Source organism: Lytechinus pictus, chromosome 12 (genome assembly GCF_037042905.1).
Source record: "Lytechinus pictus isolate F3 Inbred chromosome 12, Lp3.0, whole genome shotgun sequence".
NCBI classification, from domain to species: Eukaryota; Metazoa; Echinodermata; class Echinoidea; order Temnopleuroida; family Toxopneustidae; genus Lytechinus; species Lytechinus pictus.
This window is the reverse complement of record NC_087256.1, coordinates 27,396,563-27,412,500: the sequence shown is the minus strand read 5'-3', so window position 1 is coordinate 27,412,500 and position 15,938 is coordinate 27,396,563. Positions and strand designations below refer to the sequence as shown.

Here is a 15,938-nt window from a genome sequence, read left to right as displayed (position 1 = left end):
AGAACACCACAAAGAGTTTCTATGCCAAAAATTAGAACATTTGGAGGTTTATGTATGAGGAAAAAGTATGATTTCGCATACTAATTATGCCTAAATTAGCATAATTACTTAATAACAATTCGCATGAAATAAATTACTATACAACTTTTTAGATTATATCCCAGACAACCTGCGTGCCAATTTTCGGCGCGATCGCGCGGTCGACGGCCGAGATCTCAAGGGGGGCCTGGGAGGCCCCCCCCCCGCCCCCCGGCCATATGAACTCCCAAAATACCCCGGCCTAGATAGGGTTAAAGGTACCAAAATAAAACATCAAAAGTATAGGAAAATCGAAGCATTGGAACAATGTCTAAATGGCATAAATAAAAAATAATGGCCGCTGTTTTGCATTATTTTTTACTGTATTTCATTCTGAGACCCCTATAAACATAATTTCAGCGTATATAGTATATAACAATGTTTTCAGGGTTGAATTGTATTTCGATCCCATAATTACACATCGAAAGTATAAGCTGTGGAACCATGTCTAATTTGCATAAAAATGGCCGCCGTTTGGCATTGTGTTTTACTGTATTTCATCATCTGTGTCTCCTATATACATAATTGTTGCGTGTTTAACTATGTTTTTAGGGTTGAATAATATAATTATTGACAATATTTGATCCCACGATTACATATCGAAAGTACCGGAAAATTACGCTCACCTGTTGAACAATGTCTAATTTGCATAAATTCAAAATGGCCACCGTTTGATATTGCATTTTTTTATTTTTTTTTATTTTTACTGTATTTCATCATCTGAGACTCCCACAAAATTAATGTAAATGAACACTTTCACATTTTCTGCATCTATTTCTAAGTTTTCAGGGTTGAGGAATATAATCATTGACAGTATTTTCATCCCTTAATTCCATAGCGCAAGTATATAGAAAAAATAGAAGCTGCGGAACAATGTCTAATTTGCATAAATTAAAAATGGCCACCGTATATTATAAACCTTGACAGTATTCATCATCTGGGATTCCTATAAACATAATTTCAGCAGGTATGCCTATGTTTTCAGAGTTGAATGATATAATTAGTGACAGCTATTGGCTCCAACAGTTATCGATAATGTAGATTAATCGAAACTGTGGTAGATACAATGTCTAAGTATTTGCATAAATTTTATTCAAAATGGCCATAATTTGGCATGGTTTCGAATGTATCTCATCATCTTAGACTCCGACAAACACAATTTCAGAAGGTACACCTATGTTTTCAGGGTTGAAGAATATAATTATGTACATGATTAGGGTCCCCAAGTTTACTTACCAAAATAATATAGGAAAATCGATGCTGTGGAGTAATGCATAATTTGCATGAATTCAAAGTGGCTGCTTTACCGTATTTTTGTCATTTTGGGGCCTTATCTATGTCATTTGAAAATAAAGACGATTACATGGTCATTCAGATTACCAGGGATAAAGTGATTAATCATGTTAATGGGGAGGGGGGGCAAGATTATGCATAACGATGGGGTCACGTTATTTCTCAATTGAATAATACAACCTATATAGACCTTTCTCTATTTGAATACGCATCTTTCTTATTTGCTTCCTTTTCGCCCACGTTTTTTTCCTCTTTTTCTTAATATATGTTTTCACTACTGCTTTGTATACTTAAACACGATTCGTATACTGCCACTTTTGTTATTGTTTCCATTTACCCCGCCAGGAAGCTCATATAGTGCTGAATGAAGTCAATTGTTCAATTTAATGATATGCAAATAAAATGCAAGTCTCACTAAATGATTCAAATACTGTTAGTTGATGCATTTATCTACCCTGAAGACATACAGGTACAGAAACAAACACAAAAATTGTGTTTCTTTGAGATCTGGACATGCAGGTAAAGCATGGCGATAGGGCGGTCATTTTGAATTATGCAAATTAGATATTCTTACAAAGCTTTCTCAAAATCTTAATGATATCATATCATCCAAAATACTATCAACTAACTTATTCTCAGAACTGAATTACATAAATTTAGACACTATTCATGTGAGTCTTGAAACTGAAAAAAAATCAAACTTTTTGAATTTATGCAAATTAGACATTGTTCCACATCTTCAATTAAACTAGATATTTTTGACACATAATTGCGAGATCAAACTGCTCTCAATTTTTGTATTTTTCATCTTTGGGAAAAAGGTAGACACTCTGAAATTATATTGAAAGGAGTCTCAGATGATGAAATAGCAGATATACGGTCAAAATAATACCAAAGTGGCGGCCATTTTAGTTTATACAAATTAGCTATTGAGACATATACTAGTATGCATGTAAACCTAGGATGGAGATGACAGAGAAAGAAATGAGGAAAATCACAGCTCCAATCCTACACCCGTACCGGAGTATGGGGATACGTCTCTCCCGTTGATGTGAACATCAACGTCTGTGAAGTCTCGATCTTTCCCGGAGACAAGACGCCTTTAAATCCTCCCTACTTTGGGAGACAAGCCCTTGTAGGATGGAGTGTGATTTGGGGGAATAAAAAAAAAATATATATATATAATATGGGTGTGTGGGTGTGTGTGTGTGTGTGTATACATTAATGCGTACGTATTTCATCATTTGAGGTAATACAATGTATAAAGTAAGGTAACTCAATCTTAAGGCTATATACATATGATAATTTGGGTTAGTCATGACCATATAAAGATGTAATTGTGTAAAAATAATAGTATGTAGCTTTGATATAATGTATAATTAAAATAATTAAGAGGAGTCCAACTATGATGACCCAGACAATGGATACGGTAGGACCTAAGTTTATAGGCCATATATTATGTACATTTGCTTTTGTATATACATCAGTTTTAAGAAGAAAAATTAAAATAAAACAGATACTGTATCGACTACAAAAACTTGTATATAAAACTATACCATATTTCTATTTTTTTCTCTGTTTTCTTCTTTCGCAATGCTTCCTCCACTTTTCTCTCTCTTTTTAAAATTCTTTCTGGACGGGAGTCCAGATAATACAATGGCCCGTATTCTGAAGTCGGGTTTAACTTAAACTCAGGTTTAAAGTTATGGTTTAAGTATGGATAGCTAATTGTTACATAAATCACCAACGGCAGAGATATCATATTTCAGCTCATTTGCTCTCAAATCATTCATAATTGTCTAGAAAGTATAAATAGATGATTATCTTCACCATTGAAGAATCAGGAAAGAGCACAGTAAATATAAGGAACATACAACTTAATAAAAATTTTGACACTTTTGGCTTCCCATAATTTTAGCACAGAGCTAGACCATGGTCTAAGTTAAACCTGACTTCAGAAATAGCTTTAGAATTCTGCACACAGGGTCGCGTAACACAAAGGTTTGCGATTAATCGTACGCTTGATTTTCATGATTGATTTTACATTGTGGTCAATGCATACAATCGTTTTTTACCCCCGTCACACTTATTCGGAATCAGCAGGAATCGAGCAGAACCAGCCGGAATGAAGAACTTTCAAAATTCGTGCCACATTCGGGAGGGAATTTGAAATTTTCACTGCTTTTGCAAAAATGTCGTTCGAATAGAACGTCCTTTGATCCCGCCTCGAATGATTCTTGCACATTCCGGGTGTATTGACTGTCGAATGCAGCTCGAATACAGTCGGAACACAGGAAGAATATTAAGAATGCTGTTAGAATGCAGCAAGAATATTTAGAATGCAGTCAGCGAGCAGTCAGAATGCACTTCGAATGTCGTTCGATATTTCTCCAATTCGAATGCACTTCGAAAGTTTTGAACATGAGCAAAACATTCGGGCCGGTCACAAGAATGGACCCGAATGTCTGGTATGCACTCAGAATGCAGTCAGAATTTTTAGAATGCGCTTCGAATATTCAGGAATGTACCAAGAATTTTCATTCCGGCTCATTCCGCCTCTAGTGTGACGGGGGTTTAAAGATATTCTTACACGATGATTGCTAAACTTTGCGTTATGGACCCCAGATCAATTCACGAATGTCTTTCTATTTTTTTTTTAATGAAATCACATTGTAAATAGATACTATTATCAATCACGTCCATTCCAATTTATAGAGCTTTGCTAACCTTTACTCAAACCGTGCATTTCATTACTTTTTCTGACTTATATAATTCTAAAAAAAATTACTTTAGTAAATGAAGTTTTAATTAATGTAATTTAGTCGTCTCTACCTTTTTCTTTAGTCTTGCTCAGTTAATGACAGACTCATAATAAATAGGTTGGTAATTCTGTCAAAAACCAGGCTAGAGTAGTCAGTGTATTTCTTTTCATGTGAGGGTAATCACACATAATTAATCTTCAGCCAAGCAGCCAAAAAAAAAACAACCCAACAACAACAGATACAAAGAATAACACAAACATAAAAAGATTATATATGCCGCAAACATGATAACAATGAACCCAAACATTTGAAGGAAATTCGCACATTTAAAAGCAACTATATTGATTTCCCCCAATCAGGGCCTGTTGCATAAAACTTTTTACCTGAGAAAACTCTGGTAAAAACTGAAAACTAAGGTTAGTCTGATTTCTGCCATTGACTATAACACAGGGCAAAAACTCCGGTAAAAACAGCCTAAAAAGTTGTACGCAACGGGCCCCTGGTGACTTATTGTCCCGTATTCTGAAGTCAGGTTTAACTTAAACCATGGTCTAACTCTGTGCTAAAATTATGGGAATCCAAAAGTGTCAAAATTTTTATTACATTGTATGTTTTTTTTTTACTATGCTCTTCCCTGGTTCTTTGATTGTGAAGACAATTAGACGATTTGGGAGTCAAATGAGCTGAAATATCATATGTCTACTGTTAGTGATTTATGTCACAATTGGCTTTCCATACTTAAACCACAACTTTAAACCCGAGTTTAAATTAAACCCGACTTCAGAAAACGGGACAATAAGTCACCAGGGGCCCGTTGCGTAAAACTTTTTAGGCTGTTTTTACCGGACTTTTTGCCCTGTGTTATAGTCAATGGCAGAAATCGGACTAACCTTAGTTTTCAGTTTTTACCAGAGTTTTCTCAGGTAAAAAGTTTTATGCAACAGGCCCTGATTGGGGGAAATCAATATAGTTGCTTTTAAAGGGGAAGTTCACCCTGACAAAAAGTTTATTGTAAAAATAGCAGAAAATATAATAAAAAATATTGCCGAAGGTTTGAAAAAAATTCATCAAATAATTAAAAAGTTATTAGAAATTTCAATTATTTGATTTGTGACGTCATATGCGAGCAGCATTCCTACATAGCGAATGGTAAAAAATCAATGAAATGTCATTTTCTCAGAAAATTAAAAATAGTTTTCACTGTACCTTTTGTATATCAATAGACAAATCATTTCACACCCGATCATGAATAGAAAACAAAATTAAGTCATCAGGAACCATACAAATTTTGAAATTCATGCATTTTATATTACACAACACATGAGGCAGCTGCTCGTTTATGACGTCACAAATCCAAAACTTTGAACTCTAATAACTTTCTTACTCTTTAACGGATTTTCCTCAAACCTTCACCAATATTTTTTATTATTTTTTCTGCTATTTTTACAACAAAGTTTTCTTCAGGGTGAACTTCCCCTTTAAATGTGGGAATTTCCTTCAAATTTTACGCAATGCAATTTGACACTCGAAACAAAAAAAAGTCACCGTTGTGCTATGCATGAACAAAAAAATGTATTTCGGTTTTGCTCAGAAGAGTTTTTACCATCTAACAAAAAACAATTATGAAAATATCTCCTTTGAATTTTGAAACCTATTTTTCTAGCCATTCCGAAAAACAATGCATCATACCCCTTTCACAAACCCAATTAGGCGGATAATATCCGCATAATTGGGTTGTAAAATCGAAGCGGGACCAGAGTTATCCGCATTGTTTCGATGCTGCAATTATCCGCATAATAGCATCGGGACCAGATTTTGGCTTTGTGAACGCATTTCCAAAGTAATGCGGATAATTGCCATGGTGCGGTCACAGAAGGTCACCCTTTTCCAACACAACCCCATCGGAGGGGGCGTGTGCAGTTGCCATGACAATTATTATCCGCCTTTTTCAGGTCGGGCGCTCGTAAAAATATAGTGCGGATTATTTTCGGAGTTTGTGAATGCAATTTTTATTGAATTATCCGCATTACTCTTAGGCGGATAATTGGAGGATGGGTTTGTAAAAGGGTATAAGACATGTCTGCAGGTATGTACATGCTATAAAATGACAGAAAGAAAACTCCGATTAAAACTATAATTTATGAGTTCGAAATTTTCGACCTTTCATTTCAGATCATCTTCATGAACTCAATAATTTACAGAAAAACAATTTCTTTATACATGTATATGGAACTAAATCAAATCGAAAATTTCGAGGTCATGTATTGTCTTCCTGTCATTTTCTTTAATGATATGTGGTAACAATGGATTACACTGTAAAAAATATTGGGTAAAATATTTACCAACACGAGTGTAATTATGTGTCCATCCTATTTGGGGCAGTATTTTACCCAATGCGGGAAGCATATTGTCCAGTAAGGTTAAAAATAAGCAGCAATTACTTTAGAATGCGCAAATAAAAATGCCCAATGTTGGTTGGACACATAATTACCCTCATGGAGCATTTTTACCCATTTTTTTAGAGTGTATGCACACACACTATATATATATATATATATATATATATATGTGTGTGTGTGTGTGTGTGAAAGAAATGAATGAAGAGAAAAATGGTAGGCGAAGCTTAAATCAAGGTTCCCCAGAGATACCTGCCCTTTTGGAAAAATTGGTGATGCCGAAAAAATGTCTCTGCCGGGAATTATCGAACCCGGGCCCCCCCAGCTTGGAACGCCGCACAGTGGGCCAGAATGAGTTGAAAGTGCGCCAAAATTATATTCCGTGTTAGATTTTTACTTTAACATGTTGCTTATGGGTAATTAGGGCCGTAGAATCGACTGAACATAATTTAAAGCCGATATGACGTCACCTTGATACCAAATTTTGATTGGCTACTTAAAACCTATCTGTGAAAAGACAAATTACGCTAAACAATGTGTAGTACATTAACTTTGTGTTATGTGCTAGCTACTTTAAGATTGACCAGAGTGAATAGTGGTTTATGCTTCTCACATGCCTAAAAAGTGTGTATGAGATGCCGAAAATAATTTTATGGCATCAAAATGATCATTAATTAGATTTATAAAAAATGAAATAAAATCTGGAAAATGTTAACCGTGCTTTACCAAGCTGTGTGGACTTATGTAAAACGCAGAGTATATATAACACCCCCATAACACCACGAATGTATCACTATGAGGAGGGTTTTTGGCTGAAATTATTCTACAAGTAAGTTTTATCTCTGGAAGAGTTGTGGGTATAGCCCTTATTTGCGTTAGCAACCTTTATTTTGTTTATATTATGCCCGGAATTCATGTCATTTTCATGGAATGGAAGGGGAATCGTCCTCGCCGTGCAAAAGCGAACGGCAATGTACACCCATACGGTGCGCTACGATGACTGCGCGGTATAAAAATGACCGTTTTTTAACAGGTTTTTGGGGTGTTGTGTCAAGTAAAATCGGCTCTAACATGAAAACGGGCAAAAACGGGCAGCTAAATATGGTATCGACTTAAAGCTGAGACATCGGAGAAAATGATGCTTATAGAATTTAGACGGAAATCCACGGAAATCTAAACGTTTCTAATGTAAATGCAAAAAACATGGATTTTCAGCCTATTTCGAGGGAATAATCATCCTATAAACCCCCTGAAAGGTGTCTTTTATCTACTTTGAACCCTTTCACACGAAAAAAGAATATATCAGGATTATATGGGAGTCATTTCAGATTCCTACATGAAAAACCTCCTGTGAAATGGCCTGTTTTTCAACTAGGTTGTCATATACGCGACATTTCGCAAAATGTCACATTTTACGATTTGAGGTAGGAAATTAACCACCTATATGCAAATTCCGGAATGAAATATTTTGCTTAAGTAATCTTCAAAGTGTTATCTCTCAGCTGGGCATGACAAAAATTAAAAATCTGAAATTGCCCAAAATGACTTTTGGCGCACTTTTGTTTCGCCCCGGCCCACTGTGCGCCGGTGCCTTAACCTCTAGACCACAGAGACGGGTTAGTGGCTAAGGCGACCCTGATTCGACTGATCGTCAGATTAACAGATTTTCGACACCATACCAATTCTATTTTCCTTTGTCGGGTGTAGGTGGGTTTTGAACAATGATAAGCCGCCATGCCTCAGCTGGATCAAAGCTATTGCTTATACCACGGTCACATTTGCTCTACGGCGGCCGTACGGCGAGTCAAATACAGCCGTTTTATTCATTTTTACTAAAACCACCTATATGTAGCTGGTACCAACAAATGTTAAAACGGCTGTTTTCAACACGCCGTACGGCCGCCGTAGAACAAATGTGACCAAGGTATAAGATACAGTACATGTATGGGAGAAATTATACAAATGTGAGAAATCATACATGTACAACAGATTTGGCAACTCTTAATTATGTGAAAGAAATGAATGAAGAGAACATTGGTAGGCGTAGCTTAAATCAAGGTTCCCCAGAGCTATCTGCCCTCTTGGAAAAAATTGGTGATGCCGAAAAAATGTCTATGCCAGGAATCGAACCCGGGCCCCCAGCTTGGAACGCCAGTGTCTTAACTACTAGACCACAGAGACGGGTTAGTGGCTAGGGCGAACCCGATTCGACTGATCGTCAGATAAACAGATTTTCGACACCATACCAATTTTATTTTCCTTTGTTGGTTGTAGGTGGGTTTTGAACAAGCCGCCATGCCTCAGCTGGATCAAAGCTATTGCTTAGATACAGTACATGTATGGGAGAAATTATACAAATGTGAGAAATCATACATGTACAACAACTTTGGCAACTCTTATTTAAATATGTGAAAGAAATGAATGAAGAGAACAATGGTAGGCGTAGCTTATATCAAGGTTCCCCAGAGCTGCCTGCCCTTCTAGAAAAATTGGTGCTGCCGAAAAAAATGTCTCTGCCGGGAATCGAACCCGGGCCCCAAGCTTGGAACGCCGGTGCCTTAACCCCTAGACCACAGAGACGGGTTAGTGGCTAGGGCGACCCCGATTCGACTGATCGTCAGATAAACAGACTTTCGACACCATACCAATTTTTGGCGGCTTGTCATCGTTCAAAACCCACCTACACCCGACAAAGGAAAATAAAATTGGTATGGTGTCGAAAACCTGTCTATCTGACGATCAGTCGAACCAAAGGAATATCTGCCCAACAGTGTATCCTTTTAAAACTCATGCAAAGTTCTGCTCTATCAATTCTCAGTCACTGCGAAATAAAACAACAGAATTTATTGAATTTGTGTTGGACAATAAACTTGATATCGTGGCCATTTGCGAAACCTGGCTCAAGACTCGAGACGATATTGTCATCGGAGACATCACGCCAACAGGTTATACGTTCAAGCATTTTCCACGCACAAACAACAAACGGGGTGGAGGCCTTGCTCTCTTATACAAATCTACTCTGAATGTGCGTTTTCCTGAATTTATCGCTAACCCCAAGGCTTTTGAGGTTTTCTCAGCTGAAATTGTCAGTTCAACATTATCACTCATACTTGTTGTAGTGTACCGCCCACCAACTAGATCAACAGGTTCTTCCTTCGATGCGTTCACTGGAGAGTTTGAGTCACTTATTGAAGATGTATGTTTGAATCAAATGCCTATTATCATCACAGGTGATTTTAATGTTCATGTCGACTCAGCGTCAAATGCAAATGCTTGTGCATTCAAGAATCTCCTCTCTAGCCACAGCCTTAGACAAAGTGTTACCTGTCCTACGCATAGAAAAGGTCACACTCTGGACTTACTGATCACCAGGGAATCAGACCCAACCTTTTTTGATGATCTGCATGTCATCGACGGGATAGCTGATCATTCAGCAATAACCATCAAGCTGTATCTTGAGCGCCCTCAGAACCAGAAGTTTGAAGTAAAAACAAGGAATGTATCAGCCATCAGTAAGGAGGCTCTCTGTGATGATATCAAGTCTTCCAAGCTTTCCAGTACAGAGTTGAAACTTAACTCATTGTCATCACAAGCTGAGCAGTATAACACCATCCTTGGAAATATTTTTGATAGTCATGCTCCAAAGAAGACACGGACAGTGGTTCTGAGACCCCATTCTCCATGGTTCAAGAGCAGCTTTCATACTGAAAAGCGAAAGAGACGTCGCCTATAGACCTTGTGGAGAAACTCTGGACTTGAGATTCATCGGCAGATGTATACATCGCAGAAGCAGAAGGTCAATCGACTCATTCGTCAATCAAAGTCAACATACTACAATGACCTGTTCACAGAGAATGCAAAAGACCAGAGACGACTCTTCAGTATTGCTGATAAAGTCCTTCATCGCAAGAGCAAGTCTCCTCTCCCACAGCACCAGTCAAAGGAACAGCTATCCAAGGAATTTTGTAAGTTCTTTGATGAAAAGATCTCAAACATCCGCCAAGGATGCCAGATTGCTGATGACCTAAGCCTTCCTTCTGCTGGAATACTGTCATCACCTAGTAACTTGTCGGTTTCCGAAGAGGTAACAGAGGATGAGGTACGACGCATTGTATTATCTTCACCACCAAAATCATGTGATCTTGATCTTATCCCAACTCTGTTGCTCAAATCCTGTTCTTCTACTGTGATCCCTAGTGTGACATCAATCATTAATACCTCTTTACAATCTGGAGAAGTCCTAGAAGTTTTGAAAGTTGCACAAGTTAATCCAGTGCTGAAGAAGTCAAAACTGGATCCAGAGAACATGAGCAACTATCCAGTGGCGTAGCTAGGATTTTTTTCCCGGGGGGGCACTGGGGGGTCCTTGCTTTTTCAGGGGGGCACCGGCCATTTTTCCGGTGTGTGTGTATGTGTCCACAAGGGCGGATCCGACTTTCGCCAATAGGGGACGGGGCCCGAAATTATCTTCAGACTTCCCCTATATCAGTCACTTCTTAGTTTTATTCTTACAAAACAACATAAACATAAAATAATCTCATAAGCCTTATAAAAAGTGCGAGCGCGAAGCGCGAGCGATTTTTTTTTTTACTTTTATGTATTTTTTCCTGAAAATTTAATTTTCTGGGCAATGTTATAGTAAGATCCTGAACAAGATTCGTATGTAACTAGATGGTTACTGTGAACGCCAAGCGCGAACAGAAATTTTTATCAACTGTTCTAGCATTATCGAAAAGGGACCCGTGTTAAGGACTGCTTACAGTTACCCACGAAGACGGTATATATTTAAATAATGCGAGCGCGAAGCGCGAGCAAATTTTTTTGACATTCCGACCTAAAAAATGGTAATTCTAAGCACTTTTTGTATTAATAAATGGGATAGGTATGTAACTAAACAATTGATGCGAGCGCGAAGCGCGAGAGAAAAAAAATTGAATTTTAGACCTAAAAGCAGGACACTCTATTCATATTTTGTAAGTCATAAATAGGATATAGTCAATTGGGTATCATTAATAATGCGATCGTGAAGCGTGAGCAGACAATTATTGATATTCTGATGTGAAACTGGATAATTTAAGTAAAGAACATGCAGGGTATCGCGCATGTTTTCGATTTAGACCTAGAATCTTGGCATTCTGCATACATTTGTTTAATGGAACATTATGGAATACGCGTAGACAATATGAACTTGGCAAATCAAACAATGTGACCACGCAGCGTGAGCTTAAAATGCTGATATTAGACCATAAAACGGACATTTTACAGAGCACTTAAATTTGTAAATGAAAAAAAAATAATGAAAGCTCGATGTCCGAGCTAAAATATGTTTTGCATATTGACTTCAAAACTTGTTCCATATCAGCCTATTGAGCAAGATAAAAATCCCATCGAACAGGCAATTCTGGCGCGAAGCGCCAGCAAAAATGTTATATAATAGCATGAAAAGATTTTTTTTTTAATTGCAAGTCTTCCCCTCACATTATTTCATTCACTCATCTTCCTCCTCTTATTTTCCTCTTCTTTTTTCTTCTGTCTTTCTTCTTCTTTTCCTTTTTTCTTTTCTTCTTTTCCTTTTTTCTTTCTTCTTTCTCCCTTTTTTTTTTTTTTTGGCTCTGCCAATTTTTTTCTGGGGGGGGCACCAGGGGGGGCACACCAAATCTCAGGGGGGGGCACGTGCCCCCCCAGGCCCCCCCCGTAGCTACGCCACTGCAACTATCGCCCGATCTCCAACCTCAGTTTCTTGAGCAAGACACTGGAGCGCGTCGTGATGAACCAGTTGAGTTCCTACATCACAGATAATTCTCTCCATGATACATTCCAGTCTGCCTATCGTGCCAATTATAGTGTCGAGACAGCAATCCTCAGAGTCCAGAATGATCTACTTTCCGGCATGGATCAAAAGAAGATATCGCTTCTAGTCCTACTGGACCTTTCAGCAGTATTCGACACTGTCGACCATGATATTCTTCTCCATCGACTTAGTGACCTATATGGAATCAGCGGAGTCGCACTACAGTGGTTTCGATCGTACCTGATAGGAAGGACGAGCTATGTTTCCGTCGACGGTGCCAGATCCGACTCATCAATGCTGAAGTATGGCGTTCCTCAAGGCTCAGTCCTCGGCCCGCAGTTGTTCAGCATGTACACTTCGCCCATATCTCACATCATCAAGAGGCACGGACTCCAGTACCACCGATATGCAGATGATACACAGATTTACTGTACCGTCAACTCATCTCAAACTGAGGTCAATTTAGGACTTCAGCGCATTGAATCCTGTGTAGCTGACCTCCAGGAATGGCTGTTTAATAACTATCTTAAGATGAATGAGGACAAGACGGAATTCCTTGTTGTGGGATCTCGTCAACAACGAGCCAAAGTTACAATAAACCATCTAATAATTGGCAACTCTTTAATCAAGCCTTCTGATCAAGTGAGAAACCTTGGAGTAGTGTTTGATTCCTCACTTACAATGGAGCAGCATGTCACAGGCACTTCCAAGGCTGCCTGTATCTCTATCCGTAATCTTGGAAGGATTCGCAAGCATGTAACTAAGAAAGTTGCTGAACTCCTTGTTCATGCCTTTGTAACAACCCGACTGGACATTTGCAACTCGATTTTGACTGGTTTGACTCAACATCAACAGCACAGACTTCACCGTCTGCAGAACATGGCCGCACGTCTTGTGTCCCTTCAAAGAAAGAGAGTCCACATTACTCCAATTCTGCGTGACCTACATTGGCTGTCTGTCAACCAGAGAATAGCCTAAAACTTTGGGTCCTCGTATTTAGAGCGCTTAACGATAAATCTCCACCCTACATATCAGAGCTCTTATCTCAGCATAGACCAACACGCAGTCTCAGATCAGCAGATCAAGCATTGCTGACAGAATCTCTCAGCCACACAACTTGGGATGACAGAGCCTTATCTACATCTCTGGACCAAAGCTGTGGAATAGCCTTCCCCAATTCATCAAGAGAGCAGAGACCCAATCAACTTTTGAGTCTTACCTGAAGACTTTTCTGTTCCTCACTCCAATATTATTGCAAGAATAACTCAATTGTAGCATTACTAGGACAGTACTTGAACTGAATGATGATCCTAAATACTGTTTGAAGACATTGAAATTTGTGAGATATTTCCTATTTTTGAGCAAGCGCCATGAGCGCCCAGCTGAGGCGGATACCGGCGCTATACAAGAACCCGTCATCATCATCCATTTCTTTCACAAAATATTTAAATAAAAGAGTTGCCAAAGCTGTTGTACATGTAAAATTTCACACATTTGTATACTATCTCTCATACGTGTATTGTATCAAAGCAATAGCTTTGATCCAGCTGAGGCATGGCGGCTTGCCATTGTTCAAAACCCACCTACACCCGACAAAGGAAATTGTAATTGGTTTAGTGTCGAAAATCTGTCTATCTGACGGTCAATCGGATGGGGGTCGCCCTAGCAACTAACCCGTCTCTGTGGTCTAGTGGTTAAGGCACCGGCGTTCAAAGCTGGGGGCCCGGGTTCGATTCCCGGCAGAGACATTTTTTCGGCATTACCAATTTTACCCAGATAGCTCTGGGGAACCTTGATTTAAGCTACGCCTACCATTGTACTCATCATCCATTTCTATCACAAAATATAAAGAGTAGCCAAAGCTTTACGTTGTACATGTAAAATTTCACACACACATACCGTATATATATTTGAGATCAAGAGTATGGAGAGGGCCGTAGCAAGGTCATAACACCGTTTTTTCATCAAGCTTTCGGGCACATGCCCTTCATCAGGATCGTAAGGTCCGTAAGTAAGTGTATTGTTGACAGTAAAGTTAAGTGTGAAGACTTCACACTTAACTTTACTGTCAACAATACACTTACTAAAAAAAATAAAATATTATATGATTTAAACAATAAAAAACAAAAGAAATAGTGAGGAAGGGACATCATCGACAAATTGCATGTCACTGAGATGCGGATATCACTTTGTGCAAAATGTCATAACTTTCTTATTTTACATCCGATTTGGATGAAATTTTCAGCGTTATGCTAGTTTGATTTTTCTCTCTTATTCAAATGAACATTTTTCTGGGGTGAACTTGACTTTTAAGGTCACAGGGTGCTACATAAGCACTTGCCCAATTGCCTGGGGCAAGTAAAAGTTAGAGTCGGGCAAGTGTTTTGAAGTAAATACCAAAACTACTTGCCCGAATTGGGCAAGCAAAATTCACAGAGTAGAAAGCAAAATTCTCACAGTAGAATGACCAAAATTGGGGTCGATATAATATTATATTGACCCTAATTTTCGTCATGGCGTGCAGGATAAAATCACTTTGGAAAAAGAAATGTAATAGATCATCAGTTCATGTCAAAAGATAGAAAATGTCAATGGTTTATAACACAGCAATAAGAGGTAAAACCTTTTTTTTCAAGGATTTTTTCGGGCAAGTGAAATAGTTTTTTGGGCAAGTATATTCCAACTATTTAAAGATTTACTTGCCCGACCGGGCAAGCGCTTCTAAAAAGTTATGTCGCACCTTCGATAAGTTACCAACTCAATGTTTGCAAAGTGATGACGCCCTCTCTCTACAAAAACTTTGGCAGACCGTCACCGTATGCGTATAGCGTACCGTGCGTGTAAAAGACGACTGGGTCAAAGTAGGGAATGGGTGAACACTTCGCAAATAAACTCTCAAATTCTGAAACTGAATTAGACGTAACATCATGTAATTCATCTGTATAATATCAATCTGTTTGAAGGCAGGAGTAATTCCCTTTTCAAATTCGTCTTCCTATATTAAAATGGCTGTTTCGGAGCAATTTATTTTCCTCGTTCTTGGCTTCATCGTGTCGCCTTTCTTGTTCGTGCTGGCTATCATTATCGTCCCCGCCTGCTTTGGCGTATCTCTCGGCATCAGGAGACTCTACATTAAAATTCTGCTGAAAATATTTGAGGTTCGTAATCGTATCGGCTTATTTAAATATATATATAGGCCTACCGGTATATGTATTCATAATTTGATCATGTAGCTTTAGCTTAGTTCTATTTTTTCCTCTTCATGAATAGGATCGGGTTTACATTGTACTTTGTAGGCATTAATAATAGCAAAATAAATTAGGAGGATTTCTAACAAAATCTAATTCTATTTCTAAGTTTAACTTTACTTTTGCTTCACTTGTACTGTAGTGTACTACCGTAAGGGCACTAGTATTCAACCCGTTTGGAGAGTTTCCTCAAATATTATAGAAATATGGAATTTACCTTAATTTCGGACCTGTCTTATTTCCAAGAGCAAATGCTGGTCATGCTGGTTATTCTTTTTGCGTTATTTTTTTTCTCTAACCCATCGACTGTGTGCGCGGGTGATCGAATTTAATATACGGCGATGGTTTTTTGCACTAGTATTCAACCTAG

The 15,938-nt window shown here is 38.3% G+C and overlaps 1 non-coding gene across 1 annotated transcript; it reads right to left on the bottom strand.

Annotated features, from left to right (window-relative positions):
* Positions 1 to 9,037: 9,037 nt before the first annotated feature.
* On the bottom strand, positions 9,038 to 9,109 carry TRNAG-UCC (transfer RNA glycine (anticodon UCC)). Its single transcript has one exon. It is a non-coding gene; the product is annotated as a tRNA-Gly (tRNA).
* Positions 9,110 to 15,938: the final 6,829 nt, after the last annotated feature.